The following is a 13,409-nucleotide window of genomic DNA, read 5'->3' as shown; positions in this document are numbered from 1 at the left end:
ATATATATATATATATATATATATATATATATATATATATATATATATATATATAATATAATGTATGTGTGTGTACACATATATACATACATACATACATACATACATATATGTTTGTTTGTTTGTTGAAAATGTAGATGACTAAACACCTCAACTATTCTTTATACTGAAATACATTGACCTGAAACATGGAACTGCTTATTGTCTTTGTCTTTTTATTCTTCTGCAGTTTTTAATAGAATACGTTTACCTTGTAAATAAATTCATTGAAAATCACAACATTGCCTTTTTCCATTTTTGGGTTAAAATGTATGTTATAGGCTTTATATATATATATATATATATATATAGTGTATATAATATATATATATATATATATATATATATATATATATATATATATATATATAGTATATATAATATACACACGCATGAAGAAGAAGTATTAACACCAATTACTGCCTGTCATTGTCTGAAGTAAAAAGCAAACCTACTTAGACGTAATGCAAATACTGGACATACCAGTGGAACAGCTGTGGGTGTAACAAAATTGTACACCCTTCTTGTTTTTCCATTGTACAGTCTTACAAAGCCGAGTTATGTCAGCCAAGATGCCGGAAGACCTTCAAGTTGGCCATTATGATGCGTAATATTTGTCACGGCTCCAAGTGTAGCGAGCTAAACGTGAAAGCGCCCGTGTTTGTACACCTCTTGGATGAATGGTACAGTCCACTCGGTTAGCTCCTAATGCGGAACTAGTCATTATGGCTGCATCTCAAATGGTTCCTCATTGACTAAATAGGTGCACTGTGTAGGGCGTATAAGGCATATTTAATAGAATAGATAGTGCACTTCTGTGAGGAGAGTACGGAGCGATGTGGCATGCGGCCTAGTGTACAGTGAAAATGAGTGTTATGATGATGATGAGGAGGAGGAGGACGTAGGTTTCACGTAGCCAGGCATTTCAACGCTGCATCATTCACTGACCAAGAGACGGCGTCTTTTATATACTAATATATATGTGCTGCACACTCTTCGTGCACCATATGACAATGTCCGGAGGATATACACCGATTTTTCTGAGGTGAAAATTTTGCAGAAGAACCAACATCGACGTTATTTAAGCAGCCAGGCGCGCGCTCGTGAACTGCTGGAGGTCAGTAGTAGTGACTATGTGCTTTATTTCCATACATATAGTATTAATTATTTCATAATCTGATAATATGACAGCTGGCACCGCGGACACGGTATTTTTTTAAACAACCATAAATGGGTAGATAACCCTTTTGTAAAGAACCACACACATCTGCGGCGTTACTCGTATGGATGGATGTTGACTGATGCTAATAACGCTGCTGCCGTTTGATCCGAGCTCCTGCTAGCGTTAATTAGCTAGCTAGCTAGGTGCTGCTGATTGAACTGAATGGACTCGAAAGACTTACTTAGCAGACGCACACGTACGAGCAGCAGTTTTCTCACGGTGGGGTTGCAGCTAACGCGAAGGAAGAGTACACAATATGGAATAAATATGAGGAGAAACTAGAGGAATAAGTGAATACAGTTAGACAGTCAGGAAAGATGTAAGACTAGCCGTTAGCTGGCAGCTTCTCGCTTAGCACGTCGTCACTTGATAAACTGTCACACATCCAAAGCTATAACCAAAACCGCTTTCTGCCTAGTATATACACAATTATATCCAAATAATACTCCACATATGAAATGTGCAGGTTTGAATGTAGTCACAGTCTTTTATTTCATCAATGACACCACTGTAATTTATGGAAAAACCGCCTGAATGTCATCAGTAGATTTGAGAATAGCTTCTCCTTGCTGGAGGGCAAATGTGTTTCAGCAGGCAAACACACATACTGAACCATTTCACCATATTCATGTTAAAGGTGCAGCAGTCAATACTTTTCCTTTTTTACTAAAACAAATAATGTGAGAAATTATGTAGAAATGTAAAAATAGTTTAAGTATACTTAATAGTTTAAGCCATTATTTCAGGACAAGTGTACTAAATAGCTGAAAAAAAAAGAACAGTTTGGAAACCTGCCTTCCGGCCCGGAATGTATGTTTGTATATGGATTGGCCTCTTGTCAGTCATTTTAAAGACACGCCCTCAATGCCCTTTCACATCATCATTAATCATTATGAAGAGAAGCTGCATGTTTTTAGAGTTGTAACTTGGCTTTCAAGCTTAAAAGTGACGTCATGACCGTCCTTGCTAATAGTAACTCTAGTTAGCATGCTAGCTCTAGTTAAACCACAGTAATTTTGGGGGGGGGGGAGCTTTGTGTAGATGGGTGGAAATGGGGGCGGGATCAATGAGTAAAAAAAAAATCATTCAAATCTTATTCAACTCCATGCATTTAAGGGTTAGAGAGAACACCCCCCCCCAACCCCCATGCACAAATCTTACCTAATACACCTTTAAGCGATCTAAACCCATAAATAGCCTAAAATGAGTATGTACTCTAAAACAGTCTGGTCTTCTTGTATGGATGTACAGATCTGACTCTGAGCATTGGTGTAGGGAGAGATACTGTTCCGAAACACTGAAAGGTTGGTTAATTTTTAATTAATTTTAATGCACTCTTTCTAATACTTTATCGTTTCTATAGTAACAGCTCATTCACTGGGACTTGTATGGTGGACAGTCTGTAAGGCGATGTTTATTTAACATTTATGGAAGGAGTCTCCAGTGTCAGCGCTTTGTAACAATCAGTAAGTTTTCTGACATGGGGAAAGTTTTTTGTGGAGGATTTTGTCGTTTTTCCATTAACTTGACATGCTGTGAGTTGTTTTTTTTTTGGTTTATTAACTTTAAAAGAGAGAGGCTGGTAAGGGAATCTGTAAGCTGTAAGAGAACAGGAACTAACTTATCTTCCACAATATAAATGTAGCTATAAATACATAAAACAACACAACATGTAATTCATTAATAAATTAAACATGAATTGTTGGCAAATCACTGTGGGATAAGAGGAATAAAACACTTCAGGTCATGCTGTTATAAGAAAAATATAGCAGGTAAGAGCAACTTCGTTTTATTTTGGGCAGCATCACACTACCCTGTCGTTGATTATTTTCCTACAGCTATACATGTAATGTTTTATTTGTTATTTGAACCATGCTGTTGTCTCATTGGCCAACATGCAGACTTCTCATATCAGAAACGGATCAGAAATGTAAAAAGTGAGATTGGTGTATCCCTAGGACTATCTAAACTATTTTGAATGTTCATATCAGTAAAATTAGATAATTTACCATGTGGCATGTCAATTATTAGTCTGCATTCTGGCTGGGATTCTTTTAAAGTGTAGACTTTTTCAATCATTAGCTCTTAATAATCCAGATAATTATTAATTTAATAATTGAGTTTTATTTGCATATATACGTTGTGAATTTCCCATCATCTGTAAAAGCCATAAGTGTGGTCTGCTATACCTCATCCTGTGGTATGGACCGATTACCAGCTTCTTTCTTCTCCTGCCTCTTCTTCATTTTCCTGAAATAGGACACTTGATGAGATAAGGTTTCCATGACACATAATCAGATCACATGCAGAATAGCCTACATAGCACTGTTTTACTGATCTCTGTGAGTAAAAGCAAGAGGTTTAGGACTGTGCTTGTGATTGCAGTAATACGTCTCGCAATAAAATAATCCATTCAAATCCAGTGCAAATGTGATGCCGCGTGACCCGGTGACTGACATTAGGCTGTACAGTACTCGGGTGTTAAATTTGAAGTGCTACTAGTTCTAGAGATGATTCTTTCCTTTTTAAATCATAAAGAGCTCTCAGAGCTTTCACATAAGAGGAATTATATTTGCATTTTATGTCTGTATAGTAATGAACTACCACTGAGTCACAAGGTGGCTGGTGTGCTCTGGTTGGGTTCACCTTACGTAATGCTTTTTAACCGTTTATAGTTGTAATAAATGTACAAATGTAAATAACCGTACATAATTTTGTGGAACGTCTATGAGAAAAGTTATTTCCTATCATCATTTATGGTATAACAGCTATAATAGTCACCTCTCTTTTTTTTTTCAATCTATTGAAGACAAAAAAAAAAAACAAAAAAAAAAAACAGACTGATATGTTTCCAAGGAACTGGAAAGCTCTGACTCAGGAGACTTCCATAAATGTTAAATAAACTTCTCCTTACTGAAAACATCATTATATTTTGACAATTATGCATTTATTTATTTTTTTACAGAACAAAACAATACACAAAATCTGTTTATTGCTGCCTTTGATTATTGCCTTGATTACGTGTAATGTCTGCCATACATGTCCCTGTGACTGAGTTTTTGCTATAGAGACGATAAGGTATTAGAACAAGTGCATTATTATTAACCTGTGATTTGCTTTGTAGCCAGCACTACTGTCACAGCTGTGCTGTAAAGAAAATGACACCATCAACACCTTCTGACCAATCATATTCGAGAAGTCAGCTGCACAGTGGTATAAGAAATCTTTAATATATATATATGCGTCCTATTAAGAGTCCAGCTGTGATTTGCATAGCATTAAGTTAAGTGCAGCAGTGGTGAAGTTGGTGAGAAAACTTCATAATTAGTTCAACTAGTAGTTTTGTGGGCTTTCTTTTCTTCAGGGGTCTGCAGGGAGGCCATTAGATGGAGTGAGCAGGGAAATTAGGGGTTGAATCCGCCTTGAGAGCAGTAATTGTGGCCATCCGAGTACCATTATTTGGAACACTGCATGGGATCATTTTCTCTAACTGAGCCAGAGAGTAGCTTCCATCTGTTAGAGTTTTACGTTATTATATGCAGCGAAGACGGATCTTTGGGTATATGGGCAGCTGTCACTTAAGTGCTGCAAACGCATTTGAAAGCTATTTCAAGCTCAGATGATAAGCAAAGGGGTGCGAGGGTGCGTATATTTATACTGATTCTTTAAAAGAAGAGAGAGAGAGAGAGAGAAATGCTAAGTGACTCCAGTGTAATGTTTCCGATCGATTTGTTACAAGCTGTTTGTTTTATCTAAAAGCATGCTTCTTACATGATTAACGATTCATGAGCTGGTCACCTGAATGCATTATGTTTATTCAGTGGTACCGTTATAAGGAGAGATCTTCTTTAAATAGTATGGGTGAAATTCGAGTGGCCTGTACATCATCCCACTCTAACACACAACCAATGATTATTTTGATAATCAGTTCATTTTTTTTTCAGCTTAATTATAAATGGTAAGTTCTGACAAGATTCCAGAATTCAAGTGTGCTGTGGTATAATGACATTTATCAGGCAATCTGGCATGGCCTGAGAATATTATTCAGTGTTTGTCAGACATTTTTTTTTTTCAAATTAGACACCCAAACTAATGCACTGTGTCCTGTACATTTTTTTATTGGTTCCACACACATTTTTGCAACTATACATTATTAGCATGACCAGTGGATCAATGGTCTCAATCACTGTGAGAGGATGCCAAGTTCAAAATAAAAGCCCAGTATCCACTGGCTTTTCAATTAGTGTCTCACTAACTGAAGCATTTGGTTGCTAAATTCAGTTTGCATGATGCAAACCATTTTCAGTGTGACCTTTGTGACCAAAAAGCACCTTTGTTATGCACTGAAAGCAGGAAGGAGACATGAGGACATGATGTGCATCATATATTAAAAAAATCTATATTGTGTATGTGAAGAAAATTAAATGACAGTGATGTTTATCAACTATATATAAGCTAACTGATTCATATTCTTCGCATGACTGTGCATGCCACAGTGTTCATCTTAACATAGGTCAGCTAATCGATAATGGCAACTATTTTTATTATCAAATTTTGAATATTTTTTATATCCAAGCCATTTTCTGTTCTGAATATGTGACTCCTCACCTACTTCCTACAGAGTGATGGAGGGTTTTTTATGTTTATGTAAATAGTGAATCATCTTGCTCTACCTTGGTTGTTTCTTGCATGTACATGCTGTCTGGGTTTTATTACTGCTCTCTGCAGTGGGACTTCATATCTCGGCCAGGATTTTTTTGTCACCGGTACCTATGCTGTGCGCCGTGGTTCTTTCACTTCTCCACATTTGCATAAGAGTGCAGACAGCAGGAGAGTGTGTACACTGCAGATTCATATGCTGCTGAAAGAGGAAAACCTTTGCAATGAACAAGTCTATGAGGATGAATGGATATGAGCAGATCTGGGTTTCTTCCAGTGTCTCTCAGCTTAATCATGGTTGTCATTGCTCAATTGTCTTGGCTTTGATCTTTTGTGTTGCTGTATATCTCTATGAGAAGCGCTGCTTTACATAGACAGAGCAATCATTTTAAATGCTTTTATGTGTAATGCATGGTTTCTGATTATTGACGCATAGCTCTGATCTTACTCCTTAACCTCAGAAACACAGAGTATATCAAGAGTATCAGAGTATACAAGAATATCAGTAGAATTTCTGTAAAAAGCAAGAAGCTATTCTTCAGAGTAGAGATTGGGTGCATTCTACTAAATTGCTTAATTAGTCCTATTTTTTATTTGAGGCTTGTATTGTGATGCATCATGAGTTTTGGGATTTGTTTCACTGTTTGGATTTATTCATGAATCAGTAATTTGTAATTGGTTTATAATCTGTTGTTATTAACTTCATTTCCACTAAGGAGCACTGAGATGTTGGTCAGTGAAAATTTTCTGAAAAAAGAAAAGTCCAAAAAGAGCACTTTAGTTCAAAAGGAGTGAAACTGCTGGCTGATGTTTAACTGTATGTTATTTGGGATGAATAGAAATACAGCATATGGAAAAAAAATTCACGTCATGATATTAAATGTTTTCATAATGCACAATTAGTGAGATATTTAACCACTAAAACAACAATATCAAAACAAGCAACCTTTAATAATGCTCAGTTTTAATGAGAATTATAAACAGCCACAGCAGTCTCATGTCCCCGGGGTAGTCAACTGATCTTCATCCTTAATCATCCAGTTTACGTCATCACACGATCCGTTTCCCCTGCGTCATGATCAGATCTGTGTCTTCACCGTCATGATCTGATCAGCATTTATGCCACTTTATATGAAATTAATGAGTGGTGTGCTTCATTGTGCTGTAGAAGAAAAAAGAAATCGAAATGGTCAAAATGGTAAGTTAATAATTAAAGTAAAATAATAATGCTCTTGTTTTCAGGTTTGGTGTTTGTTGCACTCTTTTTAAAAAATTTAGTTTAATTTACTGTTTGGATGGAAAACGTGGCAGATGGCTGTTCTTGTTTAGGTTTTTACGGGATGGTACTCTTCAGCTTTGTGAGTGCACATCAGAGAGAACAGTGCACAGAGGTTTTCACTGAGCATATGTGCTGCTAGTGGGTGGGACAGTTGATGGCAACCATGCATTTACTTGCCACATGAATTACCCTATGCAATGAATCATTAAAAGCCTTCAGGGAAACATGTCCACTGTGGTGTTAATTAAAGGCGGGAGGCTGAGGCTATTATGTTGGATCTGTGATCCTGCAAAAGCTGAATCCTTGACCCAGTGCACACCTTAGACTGGATGTAAAGATAATTTCCCTAGCTTTATAGTTAGTCAGATATTCAAGGAATTTGGTCATCTCAAACAGTTTTTATTTTCTTCCTGAAAAAGAAACTCCTTCCATAGTCTGTGATCACTTTTTGCTCGATTGCCGGGTGTTTCAGGGCAGGATTTCTCTATGAGTGGTCTTCATTTTTATTCAAAAGAGCCTACCGTACTGTATGTACAGAATAAAGGACAACTAGACATGCTGATGTGTTGTTTATTTTCATATAACATCATGTCCTTAAGTGTTTTATTCCTCTTATACCATAGCATTTGCAAGCACTAATCAGTTTTTTTTTTAAAATTTATTAAAGAATGACATGTCGTAGTTTTTATCCTTATCTCTGTTACTGTTACAAAGCACTGACACTGGTGACTCCTTCCAAAAATGAAGTAAACTTTCACTGTAACAATAACCCACATTTATTTAATCTGGTGATGTGGAGCGTCCACCTACATGTGTAAGGTGGCACTATAGAAATGATGATATATTAGAACGAGCACATGCATTTTAACCTGTGATTTACCTCACAGCCAGAACTACAGTCACAGAAAATTTATCAGCACCTTCTGACTAATCAGACTTGAGAAATCAGCAGTGCTGTGGTATAAGAATAAATAAAGCGAGTACAGAGATTGTTTAGATCACAGTATGTTTAGATCACAGCTGAACACTAGTTTCTAAAACTGCGGGGTTTCAGAAGCACAGCCTTTCTCACCCTGCTGGCCGTATTTCAGAGATCTGAAAAGTTCAACGTTCTGTCAGCAGTCACCCTTTTTAAGTGGCTAATATTGGTGGCCCCTGCATGCACTTAAGAACATTTTCACTCCACACTGCTCCGTGCCACTCCTTTAGCAACAAGCTGGAAACCTGCCATGTTGACCTTTGAGCCCAGCGCCTTCAATTCCACAACACCTCAGAATGCCTAAAGAGGACGGGAGGGCCAGGAGCGTGAAAGCATTAGCCATGTTTCAACTGTATACGTAAAGCCTAGAGGAGCTGTTTGCTCTTGACATTTTTGAAGTTTGAGAGTTGTGTGTATGCAGCAGGTGTTCCTGACATGGAGCAGAGCACATTAGTCTTAAAAGCTTCAGAGGTCTCAATCCCAAGAGGGTCATTCTGAGACTAATCACCGGATCCTGATGCCATCTGTCACAGATCTTTGAGATCAGAGACCCAGCAGTGAAACAGATAATGTAGTGGGGGATTTGGCTCTATTTCAGCATTTTTTTTTTTTTTTAACTAATAACCCAATTAAAGTATGTTGCATACTTATTGAAAAATGACCTTAGCTGAAACAAATTTACTGTTAATGAAATGTCTGATTGACATGCATAATCTCAGATTAAAGCCTACAAGAATTACCCATGATTCAGAATAAACTGGTTGTATTGGTTCCTTAGTGTTGGATGTCCTTCTTACTCCACGTTTTAATTAATTTGGCTGTTAAACATTCCTGTCGCTGTGTTTGTGTGAGGCAGAAAAGCTGTTTGTTTTTCTGGGTGGAGGAGCAGATGTCAGTCCGGTTAGTTAGCTCTAAGGTTTTCTGAACAATAGATGGTTATCTCCTGTCCTTTAAGGTCACAGTCTGTTTTTTGCAATGCACAGAAGTTTTCATGATTATGCAATGCCAATTAGGCTTAGTGTGATATTTTTGCAATTTAACATCAGACTATGCTATTATGAATTATAACCCAAAATATGCCAAACTTTTGTGAAAGCCACACGCTTTCCTTCAGCTTACGTGTCTCGACTCGTGCGGGCTCCCTTATGTTCTGTCCCGGGAAATGGAGAATGATTTGAGTTCCTTAATCTGAAATATAAAATCAATACAAAGTGTTCTACTTAGCTAACAGTAGACAAGTATATATTTAACATTGGATAACTACCAGTATTTTTATTATGGAGGTCACCGAAAAAGAAAAAGACCCCCCAAAAAAATCCCTTCTGGATAATTACATGGTGTATGTAAATATTTTACAGTGGAAATTTGTGAGCAGGGAAAAATCAACCACACACAGTACACTCCTTTTTCAAAGCCTCAGCAATAGCATTGTCTTTTCTACTTGTGATTTCAGCAGTGACTTGACATTGATACACTGACTCATAAAAGTCTCCATGACTGGTTTTCTGTCCTTTAACAGCACAGAAAGCACACACAAATGTAAGGCTCTGGACCTTTTAAAAAAAGCACTGTTTTGGATATAGATGTATAAGAAGCTTCTTGATTTTTTTTAAATGGTCTGCTCTCTGCAGGAGGCACAAGCGAATGTGTAAGGATAGATTAAACAAATGTTTTTTTATTTTAGATTTTTAGAACCTGAATTACATATAATGTACTTTTCAGTATTTTCCCCATCTAAGTAACCCACGTGAGGATTAGGATTATGCTACCTGATTATAGATTAGCTCTTTTAGTCCTCACATGGCTTAATAATAAGATAATGTCCACAGGAAAAGCCTACAGTTTTGTTTTGTTTTTTCTTATTGGCTGCAAATGAACAATGAACGCCTTGCCTGATGTTGCCTGTCACACAAATATTTGTCAAAAATGTTTTTTTGTTGTTGTTGTGTTTTTTTTTTTGTTTTGTTTTTTTTTTTGTTTGTTTGTTTGTTTCGAGTCAAATCAGGGTGAAAAACCTACTGACTGAGGTTGTAAGTGCAAATCCTAGTAAAAACAAATTGCTACTGTGGCTCACGTAAGCAGGGCCCGTAAAATGTTCAAATATAAAATTGGTGAATGTGAATGGCAACATTTTAACTGCGTTAGACACTGTGTTGAATCTACTGAAACTATTTTTAGAACTCATTATATGCTTCTTTCACTCCTGTGGCGCAGCAGTACACTGATAATAAATTATTTGATAGCCATAGTCCTGAAAAATGATTAATTTTCCATCTTGCGATTCCCAGGTGGTGTTTGTTTTTTCCCTTATGTAACACCTGCAACATTTCGCCCCATGAATTGTCTGCTCACAAATACATTCACAGCTGCACCAGTGGGGAAAAAAAAAAAAACAGGTCAGGTTTGAATCTCATTACCTTGGAGTTGATTGTAGTGGGTGAGATCTAGGTACACAAGGATGCACTTGGGAGCAAATCAGGTGACGTCACGAGTCTCTGGAGTCTATGGACTTGTTCCACACTCCACAATTGAGCAAGCTGTTGAATCAAACAAGAGACACACATATACACACCACAGTGTATTGTCAGTGATCATTCTTAGTGCTCTCTCACAATAAGGCTCAGGAGATCATTCACTTTGTTGGGTTAAACAAATAAATTTACAAATTTAGCACATTATGTGTGAGCCACGTAGCCAGTACGTTACTGTCTCTTTTGCATTATTTCTTAAAGTAAATATGCTTATAATTTCAACATTGTGACAAGACTGGTGAGAAGGTGAGAATTAAGTTGAGTGCCAAGTGTCCCAACCAGTTTTTAACAGTTTGTTTGCTTCGGTACTTTAAAACTCAGCCTCAGTGGAGCTTTTTTGACATGCTTGAAGTTATTTGCATGACTAACTAAATATGAAGAGTGGCATGCGAGCCTTAAAGTAATCGAAAACGTAGTCTGTGTTTTTTCACCCTTTTTTTTTTTTTTTTTTTTTTTTTTTTTTTTTTATTAAATACATCCTGATGTTTTGGCTTTTTAGATTTTCGCAGCCGACTTTCTGAAGTTTCATTGTGGCACTGACACAATTTAAGAATAATATGGAGGCCCTGGTGTTAGAGCATTAAAAAGCTAGAGGTTGGATTGGTTTTATTGATGTATTACAAATCATCCCTGAGGCCAGTGTGCTTCATATGCCTCTATTTCTCCTCCTTCTCCTCTTCCGCTGTGATATTTTTGGCATGGTAGGTGGAATTGGAAAGTAGGAATCGCCTTCACAGCAGAAGAGTTTGCCTATTAATCACTAAGTAAATGCCTGCGGCAGTGTGTGACAGTCAGAGAGCAGAATTAATGCGTTCTGCTGGACATAGGAAGACTCGCTGACTGCACTATACGCTGACTATGCATGTCTTCCAGTGGATGTTGGATTCAGATTTTCTGGGATGATGCAAGAGTACTTGCTTAAGTGTAAATGTTTTGGACATGAGCCCTGTCCCACCAGAGGACCAAATCCTTTAAACAGAACATGCATTCAATTAAATATGTTGAACCAGAATGTGTACCACAACCAGAATACTCATGTCCACATCTAAGATTGATTTTTTTTTTTTTTTTTTTTTTTGCATTGTATATCTCGAGAAGGCATTCCGTTTCTGCAGACTCAGACATGCCCGTGGTTCCTCACACTAGGAAGAGTAACAGGTGCAACTATTTCGAAATAACAAATTACTTTCATACACCCAATTTTCCATTAGAAATGAACCCCCAGACCACTCTGTGCAAACCGACTGGAAAATGGCAGTGGTAGCTCAGTAAATAAGACATTGGGCTACGGATCTTAAGGTCACGAGTTTGAGCCCTGGTACTGCCAAGCTGCCAATGTAGTTTTGTGGCACTGAGTAAGGCCCTTAACCTTCAGTTACTCAATTATATCCTCTCTCAAATGCATAAGCCAAATGCAAATGTGACTAGTGCTAGTCTGAAAAACAAGCTGCTTTGCAGAACTGAATAGCACTTCTGTTTCAGGGTGTTGCTGAAATATCATTGCATTTGACTCACCACTGCAAAATCTCTTGGGTTACCCACGTCTTTCACAGTCTGTACTGTTGTATGTGCCAGGTGTTGAAACATACTTGCTGTAAGAGCTTAATATCTCCAATCACGAGGCTCTTAAACCTTAGGAAATTAATGTGTCCAGTAAGCTAAGAACAGCCTGGATATTCTCAAAATTCTGTCAGTGTTATGCATCTTGCATCAAGACATTTCAGTTTCCTAGAGGTTTATTGCCAGAATTTAAGGATTTGTATTTAATGTCTAATTTATGTAAATTAAGCAGAGTGTCATGTTTCACTTGAAATAACATGCTACTTAAATATGTCACAGATTGAATGATTTGGTTCCAGTTTTGACCAGTTATTTAGTTTATATTTATTAAGTAAGTATTCACTCATTATATCATGTCTAACAGATCTGTCTCAGTTGCCTGGGCAGGCTAGCACAACCTCTGAATTCCTAGCAATGTTTTTCTCATGTATTACATAAAGCGGATTGTGTGGAGTGAAGATTTCATTGCATTCTCCCTGCTGCTTTGTTACTGCAGACAGTCAGATGTTTCCTGATGCCCTGAGCTTTCTTAACTCAATATAGCTTTGCATAATGCCGAGTCTTGCCATGGACCTTAGAAATAAGGAAAGAATTGAAGCCATGAAACACAAGAACTGTGTCCTCAGCATACCAGATGGATTGTTCAGACTTCTGTGTATGCATGGAGGAGCCTGATAAACACTGACCCAGTTTATCATGGGATAAGCAGGGAAATGTGTTCACCCGCTTGGTATTATTATGGTTTGGTTCTATTTATTAGGAACATGTACACTATATGGCCAAAAGTATGTGGACACCTGACCATCATACATATATTTAGACCTTCCCCAAACTGTTGCCACAAAGGTAGAGACACACAATTGCCTAGAATGTTATTCTATGCTGTAGCATTAAGATTTCCCTTCACTGGAACTAAGGAGTCCAAACCTGTTCCAGCATGACAATGCCCCTGTGCACAAAGCAAGGTCCATAGTGGTCGGTGCATAAGAAAATGAGTGGTGTGCACCGAGCCCTGACCTCAACCTAACTGAACACCTTTGGGATGAACTTGCACCCCATACCCGACCTCGATAATCAGTACCCGACCTCGATAATGCTCTCGGTGCTGCTCTTGGGCACCAGTCCCCACAGCCACATTAC

At 37.6% G+C, this 13,409-nt stretch overlaps 1 protein-coding gene across 21 annotated transcripts in view; it reads left to right on the top strand.

Annotated features, from left to right (window-relative positions):
- Positions 1-764: 764 nt before the first annotated feature.
- madd (MAP-kinase activating death domain) overlaps positions 765-13,409 on the top strand; it is a 53,270-nt gene continuing 40,625 nt past the window's right edge. For 6 of the 21 annotated variants that reach the window (XM_034299825.2, XM_026937730.3, XM_026937723.3 and 3 more), the window contains exon 1: positions 768-1,156. The gene's annotated coding sequence lies outside the window, so the exon portion shown is untranslated. Of the gene's footprint in view, positions 1,157-13,409 lie in introns of all 21 variants that reach the window. The other 15 variants (XM_034299821.2, XM_053229266.1, XM_053229260.1 and 12 more) reach the window with 5 other exon arrangements.

The sequence above is a fragment of the Pangasianodon hypophthalmus genome, chromosome 25, assembly GCF_027358585.1.
Source record: "Pangasianodon hypophthalmus isolate fPanHyp1 chromosome 25, fPanHyp1.pri, whole genome shotgun sequence".
Classification (NCBI taxonomy): Eukaryota; Metazoa; Chordata; class Actinopteri; order Siluriformes; family Pangasiidae; genus Pangasianodon; species Pangasianodon hypophthalmus.
The sequence above is the reverse complement of the archived record's forward strand: the minus strand, read 5'-3'. Positions and strand labels throughout refer to the sequence as shown.